Source organism: Pipistrellus kuhlii, unplaced genomic scaffold, assembly GCF_014108245.1.
Source record: "Pipistrellus kuhlii isolate mPipKuh1 unplaced genomic scaffold, mPipKuh1.p scaffold_m20_p_31, whole genome shotgun sequence".
Lineage (NCBI taxonomy): Eukaryota > Metazoa > Chordata > Mammalia > Chiroptera > Vespertilionidae > Pipistrellus > Pipistrellus kuhlii.
The window spans coordinates 5,099,100-5,121,705 of record NW_023425531.1 but is presented as its reverse complement, the minus strand read 5'-3'; the positions used below and the strand labels follow the sequence as shown (position 1 = coordinate 5,121,705).

The 22,606-nt window shown below is 53.1% G+C and overlaps 2 long non-coding RNA genes across 2 annotated transcripts in view; one reads left to right on the top strand and one right to left on the bottom strand.

Annotated features, from left to right (window-relative positions):
* The window catches only part of LOC118731643, a 28,963-nt gene extending 9,751 nt beyond the window's left edge, over window positions 1-19,212 (top strand). The window contains exons 4-6 of the long non-coding RNA XR_004991913.2: window positions 3,170-3,176; window positions 3,774-3,780; window positions 19,135-19,212. This is a non-coding gene — a long non-coding RNA (uncharacterized LOC118731643). The remainder of the gene's footprint in view (window positions 1-3,169; window positions 3,177-3,773; window positions 3,781-19,134) is intronic.
* Window positions 224-19,254, bottom strand: LOC118731642. The gene is made up of 3 exons (XR_004991910.2): window positions 19,129-19,254; window positions 7,757-7,763; window positions 224-235 (listed from the first exon to the last, which is right to left on the bottom strand). It is a non-coding gene; the product is annotated as an uncharacterized LOC118731642 (long non-coding RNA).
* Between the last annotated feature and the right edge of the window lie 3,352 nt (window positions 19,255-22,606).

The window sequence follows — 22,606 nt, the reverse complement described above, 5'->3', positions numbered from 1 at the left end:
AAGGCACCCTGGGAGGAGGAGCCTTACAAAAAGAAGCCCTCCCCAGGCCTTGCTGTGCTCCTTCCTCATCCGGGAACTTTGGAGGCGCTGGTGAGCCCATTGTGAGAAGTCAGTGTGTGGTTGGCCCCCAGCAGGTGCTCATGGCATTTTAGTGTTCTCGGGAGAAGAAAGCAAATGCTCCCAGCCATATCGACCAGTTATGGAGCTTCCACTGTCTGGATGCTCTGCTCAGTGCCTGTTATGTGGAGCTTGGTCCTGGGCACTGACCCTCGCGCTGCATGCCCTCGTCAGCTCCATTGTACAGACGGGGAAGCAGGCTCTAAGCATGAAGCCACTCATCTGAAGTGCAGAGACAGCCAAGGGAGCGCGTGGGCGCCAGTCTCTGTGCCTTCACCACCATTAACACTAACAAATGCCATGTCTCTGTCACCTCCTGTCCTGGCCAACACCTCCTCCTCCCCCTTCGAGGCTTGTTCCACTTCCCTGCCACGCATCACACTCCAGCCACCTTAGCCTACTTTTGTTGCATTGAATCCATCCAGTTTATTCTTGTTTCAAAGCTCTTGAAAGCATGATTATACCTGAAGGTTTTTTTATGGTTGAGATTTCACACAGAAATCTGAATACCTGTGTTCATTAAAAAAGATGAGATATGGCAGCACAGATCCTGAGTCCCCCCGAGGCAGCCGCTGACTGGTGCTGACTGTGTCTGGGCCGCCTCAGCTGAAATAAGCTCCTTCCACTCAGCCGCCGGCCCCGCTGCTCCCGTGGCGTCGGATCCAGGCGCCTTTGCCACTGAGCGGACTGTGTAGGCATTTCCTGTTGTGAGACTTCGTTCACACTGGGCGCGTCTGCTCTGGCCAGAGTGGCCGAGGACAGAAGGTTCCCAAAGGTGAGGGTGGTACACAGACCCCTGGGCACTCATGGTTCCGGAAGCGCCAACGCATTACCTGGGAGTCTTGTTCAAGTTCAGTTTTGGATTCAGCGGGCCTGGGGTGAGGCCCGAGATTCTGCATTTTGAATGAGCTCCATGGTGGTGCTGGAGCAACAAGAATTAAGAGAAACGTGGTGTTTCTTCTTCTTTTTTAAATGTTTTATTGAGTTTTTACAGAGAGGAAGGGAGAAGGGTAGAGAGTTAGAAATATCCACGAGAGAGAAACATATATCAGCTGCCTCCTGCACACCCCTACTGGGGATGTGCCGCAACCAAGGTACATGCCCTTGACCGGAATCGAACCTGGGACCCTTGAGTCTGCAGGCCGAGGCTCTATCCACTGAGCAAACCGGTCAGGGGGTGTTTCTTCTTTATAAACCCATTTAAGAAGTTTTTTCCCTTAAAAATCCTTGTTGCTTATTTTCTTCTCCTGTATTGTGAGACATATTTTACGAATGATTATAATTGCAAATGCTCAGAAGTCTCAGGCTGAAGGCTGTAAAAGCCTGAGATTTGCTAATTCGAGGCCAAAGGGCACAGAGGTCCCGCAAGGAGACCCAGCGTGCTCGAGGCCTGGCCTAGAACTCGTGGCAGGCTCAGGCTTCACACCAGGTTCTTTGATTCCCTCTTCGCAGTCTCTGCGCAGCAGGCTGCCAGGCGCGGGATCAGAGAGCTGTGAGCAGCTAATCTGCCCCTGGAGTGGGCCCAGAGCCCCTAGAACCCTTCATTAACCCCGCACGGCGATTCCGGCGCCCGCCCTCCTATTCATCAGGAGAGCCACAATTATCTCTGCTTTCAGGCTGGGGGCAAACTGTCTGTGTAGGCTCATTAAGAAGTTATGTTTAAAAGATGGACTTAAGCTTTGGGTCATTTATAATCTACTAAATATTTAAGAGTGTATGTCTTAAGGCATCTGAAAATTATAGGGATATTTCACGGTCTCATTTTGGGACATCTATCTGGCTGGCTAGACGCAGTGTTAGCTATGCATGGGTCTGCTTAGCTGGGAAAAGCCAGGAATAAATAAAAGGCCTGGAAACCCAATCATTCACATGCTCAGTGGTAGGGGGCAGTGTTGGCTGACAAAGAACCTGGAGGACAGCAGAGTGAGCCGTGGGTGGGGCTGAGGTCAGGGCTAAGGAGGGAGACAAAAATGCTCTGGCGCTGTGATGGGAGCAGGGCAGACTCAGGTTCATGGGCGCAGGCGCTAAAAGGGTCAGGGTCAAGTGCCAGGGAAAATGGATTGGCTCCATGAGTGCTGGCCTTTTTCTTTGCTTTTAAAAAATTGTTGATTTACATGACACCCGAGTGGTAAACAAACAAACAAACTAACAAACTCAGACAATAAAAGGGATGATGCAGTGAACATAATTCTCCCGTGTCTAGCTTCCAGCCTCCCAGGCTGCCAGCCTGGTCCCAGAGGCAAAAGCACGCCTAGTTTTTATGCCCCTTTCAGGATATATCACACATGCACATCTATTCGTGCACTGATGGAAGGATATTATGAACCCTGTTCCACACTTTTTCCAGTGGACCAATATATTATGTCTCACATATCATTTCCTATCAGTACATAATGACCGCCTTATTATTTTAACAGCGGCGTGGGGTTCTGTTGAAAGGTAGCATCGCAATTCACCCAGCCTGCCCTTTCTGGACGGATTGCTATGCATTCCTACAAACCACCTTATGTCTGCATCATGCACGAGCTCATCTGGAGGAGGACTCTGAGCGTGGACTGCCGGGTCTCTGTGTATGCTGAGAGAAATTGTTCTCCAGAGAAGACCAGTGGCACTCTCCCCAGGAACGCCTGCTGGTGAATTTTCTCACACCCTTGCCAACAACCGTAATATGCACAGACCCTAACCATACAGCTCAAGGTTGTTTTTTTTATTTTCCCCAAAATATTTTATTGATTTTTTTTTTTTTTTTTTTTTTTTTTACAGAGAGGAAGAGAGAGAGATAGAGAGTTAGAAACATTGATGAGAGAGAAACATCAATCAGCTACTTCCTACACACCACCGACTGGGGATGTGCCCGCAACCAAGGTAACTTGCCATTGACTGGAATGGAACCTGGGGCCCTTCAGTCCACAGGCCAATGTTCTATCCACTGAGCCAAACTGGTTAGGGCCATGGTCGACAAACTGAGGCTCTCGAGCCACATGTGGCTCTTTGGCCCCTTGAGTGTGGCTCTTCCACAAAATACCACTGCCTGGACGAGTCTATTTTGAAGAAGTGGCGTTTGAAGAAGTTTAAGTTTAAAAAATTTGGCTCTCAAAAGAAATTTCAATCGTTGTACTGTTGATATTTGGCTCTGTTGACTAATGAGTTTGCCGACCACTGAAGGTCATGACAAATGCATACACCCATGTAGCCCGCACCCCAACCAAGACCAAGAGTAATGCCATCACTTCCGATGGTTTCCTCATGCCCTTCCCGTCCACTCTGACCCCTGCTGCAGAAGCAAACACTGCTCGCTCTTCACCACTGGTTTTGAGCTTCGCATATATGGAGTCTGACGTCTTTCTATTGCTGTAAGGCCTGTGAGAGTCAGCAGTGTTTGCCCCTTTTCATTGCTGCATAGTTTCCTGTGTAGGTGTAGCAAGATTTGTCCATCTTGATGGATACCTGAGTTGTTTCTAGTTTGGGGCTGTGGCAAGTCAAGCTGTCGATGGCATTCTTGAAAAACTCTGTGCGTGGCCATGTTTTCATTTCTCGTCGATAGCACCCAGGTGTAGAAGTGCTGGTTTGTAGGGCTGGTGTGTGTTTAACTATAAGAGAGACTAACAAAACGATTTCTACAGTGGCTGCACCGTCTCACATTCCCAACAGCCGAGCGCTAGAGTTCTTGCTGCTCCACATGCTCACTGCTATTTGGTGTTGCCGTCTTTTACATGGTGGCCCTTCGGCTGGGTGTGAGGTGTTACTGCACCATTGTAATGAGTATTTAATGTGTTTTAATTACTATCTTTCTGATGGCCAATGATGTTTAGCACCTTTTCATGTGCTTACTGGCCATTCATACATTTTCTTTGTAAAATATTCAAGACTTTTGACAATTTTATTGGGTTGTTTGCCTGTTATAATTGATTTTTAGAAGTTCTTTATGTATTATAGATTCTATTCTTTTGTCAGATATGTATTTTCTCCAAGACCATGGCTTACCTATTTCTTAATGGTGTAAAAATATTGATGAATGTCAACTTACTATCTTTTATGGCTAGCACTTTTTATTTCCTAAGAAACCTGTGCCAAAGTTGTGAAATTAATTTTCCATTTGTTTTGAAAACTTTATAGTTTTAGCTTTTAAGTTTATATCTAGGAACCATCTTTAATTCTTTTTTTTGTGTGTGTGTGTATGGTGTGAGGTAGAGATCATGATTTGCTTTTCCCCCATATGCTTATTTTGTCGTTCTAATGCTTTTTGTTGAAAAGCTGTTTCTTTTCCACATTTAACTGCTTAGTCAACATCATAAAAACAAAACCAGGTGACTTGAGGCTAGATGTCTGCACACTACATTTGAGTGTGGGTGCTTTTCTGGATTCTCTCTTTTGTTGCCACGATTCTTATGCCAATGCTGATTATTATGCCTTATTATAAATTTGAAGTCAGGTTGAGGAGTCCTCCAAATAATTTTTTTTTATAATCATTCACTAGGTTTTTCATTTATACAAAGGTTTTTAAATCAGCTTGTCAATCTCTACAAAAAACAGCTGCTGAGATGCTGATTGAGTTTGCATCAAGTTGAGGATCAATGTAGGGAGACTTATCTCCTAACGAATTAAGCCTTCCGGTCCACAGACATGGCGTAGCTCTCCATTTATGGAGGTCTTGTTTCCTCTCGTGCAGCACTGCTTGATGTTGTGTAGTTTTTTTAGCACACAGCTTTTGCATAGCATTCACTTAAACTGTTCCTAAAAGTTGATGTTATTGATGATCTATTGTAAATATCATTTCATTTAATTTTCAAATTTAGTGGCAGTATAGAGATATACTAGAGGCCTAGTGTACGAAATTCATGCACGGCAGGGGGTGATGGGGTGGTGTCCCACAGCTCAGCCTACACCCTCTCCAATCTGAGACCCCTTGAGGGATGTCCGACTGCCCATTTAGGCCCAATCCAGGACTTTTTAAAGTTTTGGAGGTTTTAATGTGCAGCCTGGATTGAGAACTGCTGGCCTAAAACATAAATTCTTCTGTGTTTTCCCAGCAGTCTTCTACTGCACCGTATTGCATGCCCGGCCATTACACGGTTCAAAGATGCCAGGTCGTTCTTTCATTAATTCATTTGGTCGCAGAACACAGTGCATAGGGCGCAGAGGCCCATGCTGGGCTCGAGGCAGCAACGTGGGCCGTGAGCTCTCCACACTGGAATGCCTTGGGGCCAGACAGTCACTGGTTCCAGTATAAGTCTACCTTTTCCCTCTGCTGTGATATTGAACTCCTGACTGGACTGCTGCATTGCCTTAGAAAAGATCTAAGCATCTAGGAGCCTCAGTTTTCTCATCTACAAAGTGGAGACATGCATGTTGGGGTGTTTGTTGCATGGAGACATGCACGTTGGGGTGAACTAGATAGTTCAAATGAAGAAGGTTTCATTTAGGAACGTGATGTGAGTGTCAGGGACCTGAAAGAGCAGAAAGGGCACAGGTGTGTCCTGGACCTCAGAGACGCAGGAAGCAGCCGCCATCCCCTGTGCGGGTCAGGGGAAGAGGGAAGGTTGCAGAACTAGGGGCGCACAGGAGGATCCCCTGTATCTGGGCTCTTGGACCTCGAAGGAGGGTCCTCACAGGTGGTTCTCACTTCTCAGGGGACCCCAGGTGGCTGGGGTTTACCCTCCGGGGCACTCAGTGATGGTGAAGGGAGTGGCTGAGCCTTGGAGGGATGCTGTTGCAGGGATTGAATGCTGAACAGGAGTGAGTCCCTTCCCCCCTCTGCCCCTGTGTGTATGGGCAGTGCCTCCAGCTGGCAGAGCCCACAGGAAGTCAGCTGGAGGAATTCTGGGAAATGTAGTGTGCAGACATCTAGCCTCATCAGCAAACAGCAGTGGTTTTGAAGTACAGTCCATAGGCCACGATTTAAAAATGGGTGTTTACATTTTTTAAATGATTTTAGAAAAAGAATAATAGTGCTTTGTGACGTGTGAAAATTCTGTGTAATTCAAATGTCAGCATCCATAAATTTCAGCCGTGCTTGATGGTTTGTGCTTGCTTTTGTGCGGTGATGGCAGAGTTGGATAGCTATGACAGACTACAGACAAACCCAAAATTACAGTTATGAAGTAGCAATGAAAATAATTTTATGGTTGGGGGTCACCACAACATGAGGAACTGGGTTAAAGGGTCCAGGCATTAGGAATGTGGAGAACCACTGCCTTAAAGAGAAATGTGTGCTGCCCCCTGGAGGTTGGTGGAGAGAGTGTTTTGGAGGCTGAGACTGTTGTAGGACCCCCTCCAGAGCAGAAATGAAGGTGTCAATGTGTATAAAGTGCTTCTTAAATTTTTAGTTCCTAGGAAGTACAGTAAGTGTGACTAGCCTGTGTGGCTGACATTAGGCTAGACTTTGAGGTGACAGATGAACAAGGCACTGGCAGCCTGGAGGTGACAGGTGGGTGAGAAAGAAAGGCCTCGGTGCCTACTGCAGGAGCCCTGGCACAGCTGGGGACGCCGGTCCCTCCCATAGACTCTGGGCAGCTCTGGGCCAGGACAGTATGTCCTCCTGACCTGGGAGGCCACCCGTGTCTGCAGGTCTAGACTAACACTCCATTGTCAGAAGGCTTCGAAGCTTGTGTTTGATGACTGAATGAGCAAACTGAGGTCGAGCAGTAACATTCCGAAAGCATGTCTCTGCTCAAGTGGAGGAACCTCGTTTCTCAGAGCACGTGCAACCCCCTTGGGGTGGCGGGATTAGAGGAAACCCCCCCTTCTCAGGGCAGGCAGAGCCCAGGCCAAAGACCTGCTTGGCGGGTGGGGCTCAGGCTAGGATTTCACCCCACCATGGGCCACCTCCTGTGCAGCTCCAACGGCTGGCCTGGCCTTCCTCCTGGTCTGCCTACCTGTACCCACGAGCCTCTATTCTTAGTTCCTTTACCTCTTCCCAAACTTCCCTGGGGGACAATGCGTATTTACGGCCTGGCGTTTGAGAAGACCCATTTGTGAAGGAGATCCTAAATCTTCCGCGATTGGGCCACATGCTCATCCGTCCGCGTCCCTGGGCTGACGTGGCTCCCAGTGGCGGCCGCGCACATACGTCCCTGTTGTCAGCATTAATAAGGTACAATTGCCTGGGGCCTTGTTACCCACCAATTAAACTTCGGGTTTTATTGTGCAACCTCGAGGATGCTTTATGGTATCAGTGGCTTTTGGCAGTTAAATACGAGTAATATTCATTGCTCCCACATGGACGCTCCCCGTCCTGCTCCATTTACAGTGTGATTAAGGCATTAATTGATTTGGATGGGATTGGCACATGCTCTTGACAATAAAATTGTGACTCCTTTATTAAGCTGTGGATGCCGTGGGCTTGCTGCTGGGCTCCAGGCGGGGGAGTGGCGGCTGGCCACCAGGTGCTGGGGACCAGGCCCGGTCAGACACATCCGGGGATCTTAGCAGAGGCCTCAGAGCCCAGCTCTCCCTCCTTCCTTTTACGCATCCCCTTCCTCTTCCCTTTCTCTCTCCTTCCCTCCCTCCCCTCCCTGAAACTTTACAAAATGCCTTTCCCATCCCCTGCCCCAATGCCCAGGAATGCCTTCCTCCTCCGGAGTCGGCTCTGCTGCCTGCACCGGTGTTAGTGGGGCAGCCACGGGCACTGGAAGGAGACAGAATCCCTCCTGAGGCCTGTCTTCCTCCTGCTCCTGCTGCAAGGGCGCAGCCATGGTCAGTGCCCACCCTCCCGGGACTGCCTGGAGGACGCCTATGCCTCCTTGCCACGGGACTGAGTTCTTCCCAGCGGAGGCAGCGCACCGCCTGCCCTGTCGGTTGGACTGGGCTGGAATGGGGTGGGATCGGTCTTTGTCCTCAGGGCACGGGGAAGGTGATGACAAGATGGAGATGGGGTCAAAAGGGCGATGAGGTGGCCCCGGGTCTCCGGGAGTTTTAGCCCACAGTCACTCTGACTTCTCTGCATGGAGCTCGGCTTTGGTGTGGGCATCGGGCCCCAGAATCTCCAGGGGAGGCAGAGGCGACCTTGACCATCCCAGAGCCCAGGCAAGGAACTAATGTTTAATGAACACAGCTGTGCCAGGCACAGGGCGGGTGTGTGTGTGTGTGTGTGTGTGTGTGTGTGTGTGTGTGTGATCTGCTTTGGGAGGCAAGAGGACAGACTTTGAGGAGGAAGGAGGAAAGAAAGAGTCTCCATCACTCCTTTTCGATGTTCCCCAAGGACAGATCCACCCTGGAGCCCAAAGATTCAGAAGAGACTTCAGGAGGAGCCCCAGGGAAAGAGGGAAGGAGGGAGAGAGAGAGGGAGAGAGAGAGAGAGAAAGAGAGAGAGAGAGAGAGAGAGAGAGAGAGAGAGAGAGAGAGAGAGAGAGAGAGAGAGATGAGGGAGAGAAGGAGAGAGAGAGACCAAGCTGAAATCATTGTGATTTTCCCTCTGCAGGGGGAGGGAGGGAGGGCAGCCTTTGACTCCTGGGAGTCCCTGGTCGGTGATAGACTCTCAGAGACGTGGGGTTGTGATGTGTTCAATTCCTTGTCTCCGTTGGTTTAATTGAGTCCCTTTGCTGTCTGCAGGCCCAGGAGCGGGAACAAAGCGCCAACCCTGAGCTCAAATGCTTTTCTACTGCAACTGCGTGTCTCCGGTCTGAGCGCCTCACCGAGAGCATGAGGATGGGCCCGGGCCCAGGCAGGCCTCCAGCCACCAGGCCCCGAATATGAAATATGGAAATTAAAACCCAGTTAAGGAAAACGCAGAGGCCATTGCAGCTGGGCGGCTGGCGGGGACTGTGATCAGATCTTTCATGTGATTTCACAGTCGCTGTAAATTCGGGGGATCACTGAGCCGGCACCCAGCACCTTCCTCCCAGGCTGGCTGCTTTCTCCTGCAGAGGCAGCCAGAGCGCAGGCCCCGCCCCCCCAAACCAATCCCCCTTCTCAACTCAGCTCGGTCACGCTTCTTAAGGGAAATGGACCCATTACCTGGACTCTGTCAGGCCCAGCTAGAGACCCAGAAACCAGCAAGGCCCAGAGGAAGCCCTGGGTGGCACCTAACAGCCAGGAGCCGGGCAGTGGGCAGCGGCCCGAATGCCCCTGTGGAGATGGCAAGGTTGGCTTAACCAGAGAATGAACAACGTGACGGGAATGTGGGAATTGTTCTGAATTTCCCAGGAGCCTGAAACTGGGATAAAAAGAATCCAACACATCCCAAACCTCACATTCAAGTATTGGCAACCGATGAAAAGAATTACAGCCTCTGAGGGTCAACAAAACCACGTGCCAGCTGGACTCAGCCCCGGGCGCTGGCTCACTGTGTCCGCCATGGGGAGGAAGACAAGCTCTGACACCCCACCTACCCGCTGAATGAGCCCGGCAAGAACTTCAACTTCTGAGCCACAATTACATATGGATGGTGTTATAAGGGGAGGATGTGTGTCATGGGGCACACTCAATGGACAGGCCCAGGGCACAGCATCTAATCCTTAGTGCTGTGCTGGTCGAGGTCACCGTCAGCATCAGCGTCGTCATGGTGACACTGTGATTCCTATAGATATGTGTTCAGTCTCCCTCTCCATCGCACAGAGCTCCCAAGGCCCTGGCATTGCCTTTGGGAGAAGGAGGAAGGCTTTGTCTTGCCAGGGGGGTGAGTTTGGGGAGCCCCTGAGGATGCGCTGTCTTGGGAGCCTGCCCGGTGGACAGAGGGTTGAGCTTTCAGTCCCGCCCTCAGCCCTCGGGGCATTGAGTGCCCTGTCGGTGGCTGATGATTTACTCACTCATGTGCACCTGATAAAACCTCAGGAAACATCCCGAAGGACCGGTGCTGAGAGCTTCTGGGCTGGTGGACACGCAGAGATCTGGGGAGCACGATGCTCTCACACCTGGCCCTGCAGCTCCTCCCGCCCGCTGTCCATGAGTTCCGCCCTTTCATATCACTGTGATACGTATCTCCGGCAGGGACCGAGGCTGAGCAGCCCCACAGGGACCCAGGCTGAGCTGGCTGGGCGTTGGACCGGATGAACCAGTGCACAGGGTTTCCAGACCCCGGCCTTTCTTCTGGGCCTCTTCCCCACGGAATGGGTGAGAGGAGACCTGGAATCCGGGGGCAGTCACTTATTTCAGCCCCAATGAATGCCACACCTCCCCGTCCCATGAATAGGTCCCCGAAATGCTTTCTCGTGACTCTGAAAGGACCCCATTTCCACCGGCATCAGTGTCAGGACTGAGTTGGATTGTAGGATTCCAAACTGGTGTGTTGGAACCTTGCTTGGGGGCGGTGGGTGGGGGGGGATCCACACATTGGAATTTGGTGTGGAATCTTCATCATCATCACTAAACCCAGTTTTCCCAGGACTTCCAGGCCACAGTGGTCTGTCCCATTGATATCTGTGTGACTCTCCTGTATCTCTTACTTCGGAGAGACATAGAGCTACACGTCCCCCCTGACTTTAATGAAGACATTTGTCACCAGCTCTCTCTCCCATGAGGGAAGAGGCCCCGAGGGGAATGAAACAGGCCATTGCCCATGCGGCTCTGGCTCCCTGGGACCGCTCACAGCTCTGGTGGCCCGGCCAGTGATAACTCCCGAGAGAACCTGCAGCCGCCCCTCCAGCTCCATGGCCTGGACACCCTCAGTGTGGGAGCCATTTCACCCACACCTGCCCCGCACATGGCGCAGGGAGGCCATCCTGGGCACACGTGGCCAGTGGGCTTGGACAGGGCTCACTGCTCTTCAGAATACTGCTTTGAAGGGGGCTGCAGGCTCAGAGGGGGCTCAGAGGGGGCTGAAGAGGGGGGGCAGAGGGGACTGCAGAGGAGGGCAGAGGGGGCTTTAGGGGGAGGCAGAGGGATCTCAGAAGGGTCTCTAAGGGGTCTCAGAGGGGGCTCCAAAGGGGCTCAGAGAGGGCTGCAGAGGGGAGGCAGAGGGGTCTTTGATGGGTCTCAGAGGGGGTTGTGGGCGGGTCTAAGAGGGGGCTTCAAGGGGGCACAGAGAGGGCTGCAGGGGGGCAGAGGGGGCTGCAGGGGGCAGAGGGGCTGCAGGGGGGCAGAGGGGCTGCAGAGGTCAGAGGGTTCTCAGAGGGGGCTAGTGGTCGTGCTGCCTGTCTGGCCTGGAGCCAGGAGTTTCCACCGATGCTGTTGAGGGCCCTGTCTCCCCAGACCCTGGATCGGACGGCAGCAGGACTAGGCACTGGAGGAGGAGGTGCACGGGGCTGGCCTGGAGACCATCCTGCTAGGAACTGCTCCCAGGCTGTTTTCTTGGTTAGGTTACTCCTCACGTGTCCGAAGGAAGAGTGACAGCGCCACAGCAATGGAAGGGGCACAGGAACAGCGCTGGACAGTCCCACGCTCTTAGCCCTCTTCCCTGCTCTGGGCGCCCGCTCCCACCCTGGACGCTCCTGGATGCAGGCACATCTCAGACGCACCTTCCCTGTTCCTGCTCTTTTCTAGTCGGGCGACTGTGGCCTGGCTTCCCGAGTCCTCTGTCCCCTCCTTCCTGCGAACAAGGCTGTCTGCCGACCTCACTGCCCGGCTCCCAGCGGCCAGGGGCAGGCCCGTGATGCCGCTCAGCCGGGGCAGCAGGAGAGGGGCACCAGGGCAGCTTCCTCCTCACCTGCCTCCTGGGAAACTGCCCGCCCAGGATCCTCTCCTCTCTCATTGCCCAGGCTGGGAGGTGGAATGGCCCTGACCGGGTCCACTGTGCAGAGGAGGCTGTGGTCCAGTCCTCACGGGAATGTAGGCAGCTGGTTCCCACCAACCTGGACTGTTCTTTGGGACTGTGTGGATGTCAGATTTCTGTCTTCTTCCAGCTTCCCAGACTCTCGGATGGAGCAGCTCAGCTTTCCCCCTAGCGCAGTGGTGCTCCAAGCCTGGTCCTCCGGCCACCAGCATCTCAGCATCACCTGGGATTGTCAAAAATGCAAGTCCAGCTCCACGGAGACTTGGATAAAGAAAGCGAGGTCTATACTCACAGCGGAATAGTAGAAGGAAAAGAAGGAAATGCTGCCATTTGTGAGAACATGGATGGACCTTGAAAACATGCTCAGTGTAATAAGTCAGGCAGAGACAGGCAACTGTACGATTTCATTTATATGCAGACGCTAAAACACCAACACACACATAGAAACAGAGAGTAGATTGATGGTCTCCAGGCTGGGGTGGGGGTGAGAATAACGGTCAAGGGGGCAAACTCTCAGTTGTAATCTGGGGCCTGATGAGCAGCAGGGTGATGCAATAACAACACGACCATGTACCTGAGAGCTGCTGAGAGAGTGGATCTGAAATGTTCTCACCACAAATAACGACGAACTATGTGAGGTAATGGATGCATTAACTGACCTTATAGTGCTTCTGATTTCACAATGTGAATGTACATCAAAACATCCTGTTGTACACCTTAAATTTATGTCAGCTATCTATATATATAAAAGCCAAGTGACTAGAACGGTGGAACGACCAGAATGACAAGAACAATCAGTCGCTATGATGCACACTGCAGTGGCCAAGCAGCCAGATGGGGGCACCAATTGGCTCCCCAACCTCCCATGGCCCTTCCTCCTAACTGGCCTGGTCCCCAGTCAGCCTTCTCCCCAATCAGGGGTGGGGCTGGCCAACCTACTGTCCTTCGCCCCTCCTCCCAACTGGCCCCACCCCCAATCAGCCCCTCACGCCAATTGAGGGTAGAGCCAATTGGCCAACCTCCTGCATCCCCTCCCCCCTGCGGACGCAGTCCCCATCAGCCCCCATGGGATGGGCCAGCCGGATCTCATCTGTGTACGAATTTGTGCATCGGGCCTCTAGTATCTCAATAAAGCTGGAAAAAAAGTCATGTGATAAAAAATACAAGCTCTACTACATTAGATCTACAAGTGTAGGCTGTGTGTCCTTTGCCATAGTGGGTATGCTGAGCAGTTCCCTCACTAAAAGGTCCCTAGCTACCCTTTTATAACCACAGCCTCCTCCCTGCCCCCGGCAATCTATTTCTCCAGCTCTACTGAGATGTAATTGACATATACCATTGTCTAAGGTTAAGGTGTACAGTGTGTGGATTTGATAAGTTTATATAATGCAAAATGATTACCACGATAGCCTCCATAATCACCATTTCCTTTTCCCTGTGCGATCATTACTAGTGACCTGTTTTCAACAAGCTCTCCAGTAGGTTCAGAGGGTCTAGCATTTGAAGCACAGGAATGCCTTGTTCTCTAAGAAGTCCCTGTGGCCAGGCCTTTGCACTGGCCTGGCACAGAGCCAGGCGCTGAGCTAAATAAAGCACTTTGGGCGTGTGTCCTCTGGTTTGGTCTTTAGGGCACCCTGTGGGGTAGGTACCACTATCAGCCTCCATCACAGGAACCCAGCGCCCCCTACAGGGCAGGAGATGCAACGATAAATAAGACAGAAGCCATGGCTGCATGATCAACCTGGCAAAGTCCCTCCAGGAACCAGACTCTTCCCCACTGACTGGTCTCCACTGCCTTTCTGGTCCCAGCACAGAAGCATACACGAGTGTCCACCTGGGGGCCCCCTCTGGGCGGGAGGTGTGTGCGCTGAGGTCTCCCTGAGTCTGCCTCACAGAGATGCCCCTGGAGCATTTCTCACTCTTTCTACTCAAATGCCAGTCCCAAGAAGGCTCGAGACTTTAGGACTCCGGGTAATGGCCAGCCACAGAGAAGGAACTTAGCACAGGCTTAAACCACGGGGCTTTCGAAATTCTCCCAGCTGAGCAGCTCTTTTCCAGGGGGGCGGAGGCAGGCCAGGCGGGCATGTCCGTAGGCCCAGGTTACGGGAAAAGCGCCTGATCCCAGTGCAGGACCCGGATCTGGCCTTCGGAGCCTGTGTACCCGGAAGCCCGTGGTCAGCACCGGCCCAGGCTCTCCATTTAGTGTCTTGAGTTAATGCTGGGTTGCAGCCAGTGTGGGAACTGAGTTAGGAGGCACTAATTCAACTTACCAACAAATCTTAGGGTGCTGAGCCCTTAAGAGAACCCCCCAATTTAATTTTGGGTGTGCCTGCCAGCTTTCTGTGGGTCCTACTGGGAAGGGCTGAGGGCTTGCCGGGGGACAGGGAAGGGCAGTCCTGTCCGGGGTGGAAGAGATGGCACCAGCGTCACTGGTCCAGCGCCTCCACGCCACGATGGAGCAGCGGTCACATTTTCCCCGTGTGAGGACCAAACCGGCGGAGGCCACATGCTCCTCATTTCCAGCTCACGTTCTGGGGCCTGAACCGGAGCTGCGCTGCCTGGGCCGGAGCCCCAGTTCTTGGTTTGGGCTCCGCATCCAACCCACTTGGCCACCTCACCCCTAAGGAGCCAGAGGAAAACTGTCGAATATTCTTCGCTTCATTTTAGAAACCAAACCATTGAGCTTCCAGGTCCCCGAGTGGGGTGGCTTCCTGCAGATGGAACCTGTGAGCACATATGGCAGGTTGGACTGGGCGGGACCTTTCTCCCGTAGCCTGTCTCTTCTCTAACGGGTCCTTCTCAGATCCCTCACTGGCCGGGACTCCGCCAGTCTTCCCATTTCCCAGATAAGGTAACGGGCGCAGGTGGGCGGGCAGCACATCTCTCTCTCTCTCTCTCTCTCTCTCTCTCTCTCTCTCTCTCTCTCCTCTCTCTCTCTCTCTCTCACTTGCTCCTCTCCTCATTAGAAACACAATGTAATTAAGTGCTCCCGGCTCACCATAATTCAAAATGCATCTGACACCACCATCTACCCAGGACGCCATCCGTCACGGAGTGCTGACAGGGAAGCTGCCCACGTGGCAGGTGTGCGACCTGAGCGTCTGCCTCCATCAGTGCCGTGCGTGCTGCCCCTCCATCATCTCCCCCAGGAGACGTCTCCGCAACAATGTTCAGAGGGAGGCCAAGGGCTGCGTTATCTTCCTTATCACAGCACACGCTACATGCCTGTGCCCGGCACAGCCCAGGCGATGCCAGACCAGGCAAGTGTGGCCTGGGGACCGGAGGGAGGTCACTGTCAGCTTCAGGGGGCTCGTGGCCACCACTCGTCTGCGCAGCACCTGACAATGTGCACAGTGCTCCGTCTCTGTGTGCTCATCTGTGCCCACACCTTCCCTAGAGATCCCCACCATCACCACCCATTTCACAGATGGGGACACCGAGGCTCAGAGATGTGGGGCGATGTGCCGAGATAACCCCTCCAGGCCCAGTGGAGGCAGGACTTGACCCCAGATCTTCTGATTTCACATCCCTAAGATCTTTATATTACAGATGTCTCTGCACTCATTCGTTCATTCATTCACTCAGCACATGCAGAGAGCACCTGCCTCGGGCCAGGTGCTGTGATGGGTGCGGGAGGAAATGGTGGTGGAGACCACTGGGGGCTCTGCTCCCTTGGACCCAGAGCAGAGTATCCCCCCCCTGAATGCCTTGCCCTCAGGGGACATGGGCCAAGTCTGGAGACTTCTCAGGTTGTCACAAATGGGAGATGCCACTGGCACCTGGTAGGTGGCGGCAGGGGCTGCTGGTACACAGGACAGTCCCCCAAAGGAGTCAGCCATCCCTCATGTTGGTGGTGCTGCGGTGAGAAACCCTGGCCCAGGATACACTGAAAACAGAATTAGTCAAATTATCGCCTAATGATATGACCACAGAGAAAGGAGAACATGTAACAGACATGCTGATGCTTGTATAGCACTCAGAGTCATGCTGGGCTCCAAGTGTCTTTTACCAACATTAACTCATTGAGTCCTCAACAGCCTGTGGGGTGGAATTACTATCACCTCCACTTAGAGGAGAAAACAGGCCCAGAGGGGTTAAGTCCTTGTCCAGAGTCACACAGCTGTGAAAGTGTTGGATAGGGATTTGAATGGAGCCCCGTAGGACCCAGGACCCTTTTCCATGCCTTTGGCCTCCCCACCTCCCTGCCTCCTGTGAGACAAAGGGAATTGTGGTTTGGGGTTGAGGAAAGCATTGTGGGGGAAGGGACGCAGGACAGGAAATGCAGGAAACCTGGGTGGGGGGAGAGTGTTCCTGGGGGGTGAGGGGAGAGCGTTCCCATTGCAGGGAATAACATGTGCAAAAGCCTTGGGAAAAGGCCATAGGAACGGATTGGAAGGGAAGGCGATGAGGGAAAGGGGCACAGCGGGGGAGGAGGGGCGCTGCAGGGCCCAGCTGGGATATGGTTGTCACAGCTTCCACTGCTGGGTGTGCAGGGATGGTGGGTCCTGAGCAGAGCAGCGCCGGGCCTGGCTTGGACTCTGAGGCCCCCTGGTTGCCAGGCCCAGAGGGCTGCCAGTGGGCATGAGTGCGGGGAGGACAGGGCAGGAGGGCACTGCAGGGCTCAGAGAAGGGCTGGCACGGGGGCAGAGGGCAGAGGGCAGAGAGAGAACTATTAGGAGGCAAACTGTAGGCGGTCAGAGGGGTGATGGACAGGCTGGCGCAGGTGGTAGGTCATGCTCACCATTGGGGCCAGGTCTTGGGGACTAGCCTGCAGGTGACTGTGGACAGCCCTAAGGCCTCTGGGCAGGGCCTCTGAGTGGGGCCGCTGGGCTGGGCGCTGGGCGGGGCCGCTGGGCTGGGCACCCTCCTTGGACCCGAGAGGCCGCGCCCCTGCCCAGGGTCCCAGTCGCAAAGCCCAGAAGCCGTGATGCTGTGCGTGGCTCTGTGACAGTCCTGTTTGCCTGGCAGATGCCTCAGACTCAGATAATTAATGTCAGCGGCTGTCACCGGGCTGGCTAATCACGGTGCGTGGGGACACTGGTCGATGAGCAGCCGGGGACCTGTCAGGCCTGGGAAAGGCGCATCCAGCCTGGGCCCAGCCTGGGAGGGCCCTGCATTTCAGCAAGTCTGCTCTGCCTGTGCTGCAGTCTTTATCCCTGGGAGACGCGGCTCAAGGTCGCGGCTGCAGCCCAAGGACCCTGCTGGGCGGGAGGAGAAGGAGGGAAGGGTGTTTGCTCCCACAGGTGCAGACACCGCCCTCTTCTCCTCCTGCAGCCACCACAGCAACGCCCTGTGTCAGGCTCAGTGCCGCGCCAACATGCAGACAATCCGGGGGTTTGCACAGGACTGAGGGCCACAGCAGCCACGCGGGCACACTCGTGACTCCCAGACATTTCAGCCGGGCCTGTCTCTGCCGGGGGGCGCAGTTCCCTCTGAGGGAGCAGCGTCTTCCTCTCCAGCGTCCACACCACCGCCACCGACCACAAGGTTCACCCCCTCACACCCTTCCGAGGAGCTGGCACTGCCTCTGTGCCCCACCAACACACTGCATGAACCTCCAGGGCTTGCCTGCCTGCCTCCCTCCCTCCCTCCCTCCCTCCCTCCCTCCCTCCCTCCTTCCTCCTTCCCTCCCTCCCTTCCTTCCTTCCTTCCTTCCTTCCTTCCTTCCTTCCTTCCTTCCTTCCTTCCTTCCTTCCTTCCTTCCTTCCACAGCTCAGTATTGAGCTCCTGCAGGCCTGACTCTGTGAGGAAACACGGCCTCGCCAGGCGGACACGCTGGTCTGAGCACAGTCTGCAGGGCGAGGCTGCACCGAGTGAAGAGGATGCAGAGAACTAGTTAATTAAGTCCTCTCCATGACGCGTTTGGTTGTCTGTCTCCATCTCTCCTTCTTCCCCTTTCATTTCTGAATGGGTGATGCATTCATATTGTTTGGAAATCTAAAGGCATAAAAAAAAGTTGGAATGAATATACCCCCTTCCCTGCCCTCCCCTCCCCTGTCACCACTGGGTGAGTCTCCCAGGCACCCTTCCAGCCTCGCTTTACCCAAATGCTAGCACACGTGAATGCGTTTTCCTCTCCCTCCTTTGAGTGCGGAGGGAACGGACAGGGCCTGCTGGAGAAAGGGAGGGGAAGGGGTTAGGGAAGCTGGAGTTGAGGCCTGTGGTCCTGGGCAGCAGTGAGGGCCTTGAATGCCGCCCAAGGATCTCTTGGGCGTGGTCACTTGGGTTACTTAAATATTCCTCCACGTCACGGCACTTTCAAGGCAACTGCAAACCCAGCTTGAGTTACCGGGAGCTGTCCACCGACTTTATTACAAACACAGCGACAGCCGTCCCGGCCCGGCCCCGCCAGAAATGAAGAAAAATGAAACTTGAAGCAAAGGTAGCACAGGAATCGGTGTCACATGCTAGCTAGCTGCCTCTCCTGTTTTCTCCTTAATTTATTTTCTGAAAAACACTCACTGGCTCACCGAATAGCTCCCTTCCCTTTGTCAGCAGCCAGCCCTCGGAACCAAATTGCTGGCTAAAAATAATGTATTTTTATTAAAAACCACTCTAAGTGGGCGCCTGTTCTGAGACAGGCGTGCGTGCGGATGACCGTACGGCGCCTCGTGCTGCAGATAAGTGATGAATTATTTTAATCAGAAATGGATTTAACAGCCCCGCAAAAATAAATTTGGGAGATTTTTCACAATCGGGCTGTCTTTCCCGGTCCCTCGTATTTATATTTAGTATTCAATGAAGACTAATAGTGACGACCGGACCTCAATCAGACGCCCACAAAGCGGAGGCATCCCACCCGCAATAAAGACCGACCTCCCCTCTCGCCACTCGGGGACCTTCCAGGCTCCGGGGCAGAGTGGGACGGAACCGCGTGCACAGAGGCTTCCTCCCGAACCGGCAGCGGCGCCCTTGCTGTGAGCAGGGGAGCACGGTGCGGTGTGCCCTCTGTCATCAGCTAACACTGTGGACTTGACACCCATTGTGTGCAGACACTGCACCGGGAAGACAGGACCCAAAGCGTGCCGAAGGGCTCAGCCGCCTGGGCCTCTGGCCGATTCCACTGGAAGCAAGAGGGACTCTGGCTACACCACTGAGCTGGTGTCGTTTTTCTTTTTTAAAATATTTTTATTGATTTCAGAGAGGAAGGGAGAGGGGGAGACAGAAACATCAAGGATGAGAGAGAATCATCGATCGGCTGCCTCCTGTACACCCCCCATTGGGGATGGAGTCTGCAACCCGCGCATGTGTCCTGACTAGTAATCAAACTGTGACCTCTGGTTCATAGGTAAACGCTCAACCACTGAGCCACGCCTATTTCATGTCCCAAAGCAGCAATTTTCTACAGGTGTGCCACAAGAAACTTTAAGGCAGTGGTTCTCAACCTGTGGGTCGCGACCCTTATGGGGGTTGAACGACCCTTTCACAGAGGTCACCTAAGACCATCGGAAAACACAAGTATTTACATTACAATTCAAAACAGTAGCAAAATTACAGTTATGAAGTAGCAACGAAAATAATTTTATGGTTGGGGATCACCACAGCATGAGGAACTGTGTTAAAGGGTCGCGGCATTAGGAAGGTTGAGAATCACTGCTTTAAAACATGCAATACCTTCCTATTTAGTCAGGGCCCTGACCTCTTTTCCCTTAGATGTCAAATGAAAAAATGACAACAGCCAACACAACAATAGCCATTCGGTGCAAATGAATCCAAATGATACCTCTCTATATACTTTTCCGTGTGCCACAGCATTTTGGTAATTCGTTTGTGTGCCACCAAATGGAAAAGGTTACAATCACTGTCCCAGAGGAAAGCCCCTCCGTGGCCTTTGGAAACACAAGTGGCAGGCCCAGGGACATGGGGAGAGCCGATGATGGAGACAGCCTATCCGTTAGGAGCTGGGAGTGTCAGCAACAGAAACAGATGTGGCTGGTGGGCCCCATCGCGGCCCGCACATGACCTTGGATCTCACCGAGTACCCTGGAATGTGGTCCACGTCTCAGTAGCTGCAGTAGGTTCTTAGCACGTCGCTGACTCACTCAGCTCTCACGGGAGTCCGGGCCCAGCGATTATCTGGCGGTGACATGTAGCTACAATGGCCACGCGTAGTTTTCACATGTCTGTCTTTATGGCTACTTTTTGCTGGAGGCAAGTAATACCAGTTCTTCATGTACAGTACTGATCTCAAGTGTCCTTTAAAAATACATTTTTGGAGATAATGGATCAAATGAAAGATGATATGTATGTTATTAATAGGACAGGGAGTGAAAAATGGCAAAAGCCAGGAAGGTGGCATTCAATTGAGTAAATAGACCTCATTCACATTGATTTTGGGGTGAGGAGGGCACTGAGGGTGAGACAAGGAGGGGAAGCATTCGATAGGTGCTGTTTGTCCTAAGGATTTCAGGTACCTCACACCAGTTAATTGAGCTCCAGCTCAGCTTATCAACCTGAGGTCAATACCACCCCCTCCTCCCGCCCAAGTCCCTGCTGTAAGGCTGCCCGGGAGGACCAGGAGGGAGCACGAGACTCGCCCTGCAGCCCCAGCTCGATGCCCATCGGTATCAGCACTGCCGGCCATGCTGGTCGTGGCTCTGCCTCATTCTAGGGGCGCAGAGAAGGAAGGGCCTTCTTCCCAAGGTTCTGGCTGCCGCTGAGTCTGGGGACTCACCCAGCAGAGTCTATGCACCATTTTCTCCACTAAACCAGTATCACCAGCTATTGTTGATCAAGACATCGCTCAGGTGGACGGGCTGACATGAGCAGCTGGGATTAATATGCTTTTCCCACCTTCCATTTATTTGGAGAATCTCATTAAGGCAGGTTTCCTTCAGGAAATTGATGCTTTAATATTCTGCATTGTCAGCTGAGGGCCTGGATTTTATTCCTCAAATAACATTTAATTAAATGTGCAGGCTCCTTTCCCTGACGCATCAGTGATCAGCGCTGGCCCAACTCGCTGCTCTTTGGAAAGTCAGCAGAAAGCCAAGTCGGGGCCAGAGGCCTGCAGCCATCAAGTTTACGGCCTGCACTGTGCTCGGCTGTGCTCGGCTGCAGTGAATGTCCACAGTCCTGTGGCCACAGGCCAGTGGGTACCTTGACCAAGGACAGCCATTTGCAAATTCTGGTCCCTGGACTGTAACTTGCATTTTGTCCAAGAGGAATCCCAGAGGGGCCTCTCCCAGGCCAGGACCCAGGGCCAGACCTGGCCACAGCCGCATTTTGTGAATAAAACTTCATTGGAACACAGCTACACCCACCTGCTATGCACTCTCTACGGCTGCCTCCGGATGTAACAGCTGACTGCAGACCTGTGGCAGAGCAGAGGGGAGGACTGAGCATCCCCTGGCTGCCTGGGTTTTCTTCAGTTGAGTTGCTGCTCTATGTCAAGCATTCTACATACTTCATCTAATTTCAAGCATTTTTTCAGCAACTATTCACCCAGCACCCACTCTGACAGAGTTTAGGTGTGAGGGTGAAATGCTGGACAAGATAAGGGAGGAACCAACTTTATTTGACAAAGGAGAGAGACAATGGCCAAGCAAGAGCCCAGAACCTATCTAATAATAGAGTAATATGCAAATTAACCATCACTCCACCACAAAAATGGTGGCCCCCATAGCCACAAGATGGCGGTGCCCAGTCCCCTCAGCCCCACTGCTGGAGTGTCCAGTCTGTCTGCAGGAGTGGATCCAGTCTTCCCAGTCCACCACTGCTGCAGTGTCTGGGCCTGTCATCCCCACTGGGGTTGGGGGGGACCAAGCATGAGGCTTGATCCACTCCAGACACATCAGACAGAGCCCAGACAACAGGGCTTGGAGTTTCCTTAGTGCTGTAGTGATGGGGAAGTCCCCAGACATGGCAGACAGAGCTCAGACAGCAGGGCTTGGGAGCTTCCTTAACAAGGTGGCAGAGGGAATACCCCCAGGCCCCACAGACAGAGCCAGGACAACAGGGCATGGGGGCTTCCTTAGTGTATTGGTGTCAGCGAAGCCCCCAGGCTTGGAAGACAGAGCACACTGCAGGGCATTGGGGCTTCCTTCACATGGCACATGGCAAGGCAGGCAGAGAGCAGACAGCAGGGCATGGGGGCTTCATCTCCATGGCTGCAGCAAAACCTCCAGGCTCTGCAGAGAGCAGAGAACCACGGGGAGTGAGCCTGAGCCATCAGTAGGACATCCCTTGAGAGCTTCTGGATGGTAGAGGGTGCAGGTTGGGCTTAGAGACCTCTGTGCACAATTTTGTGCACTAGGCCTCTAGTCTTATATAATAAAAGGCTAATATGCAAATCGACCAAATGGTGAAATGACTGGTCGCTATGACATGCACTGACCACCAGGGGGCAGACATGCAATTCAGGAGCTGCTCCTTGGTGGTCAGTGCGCTCCCAAAGGGACAGTGCTGCTCAGCCAGAAGCTGGGCTCACGGCTAGCAAGCACAGTGGTGGTAGTGGGAGCCTCTCTCATCTCCACTGCAGCACTAAGGATGACTGACTGATGGCTTAGGCCTGGGGAGAGCAAGCCTAAGCCAGCAGTCAGGCATCCCCTGAGGGCTCTTGGGCTGTGAGAGGGCACAGGCCAAGCTGATGGATCCCCCAAAGAGCATGAATTTTGTGCACCGGACCTTTAGTAAATGTATAGGCAAGAGTGCTTCAGATGGCAACACAGATCCTGGAGAAATAAGTCAGATCAATAAAGCACAAGGGTGTGTATGTGTGGCATACACTTGGTGATCAGGGAGGGCTTCTCTGAGGAGGCGACATTTGAGTTGAACTGTGAATGATGGTTAGGAGCATAACTAAGAGGGGATGAGCTAATGCAAAGGCCACTGGGAACTGGG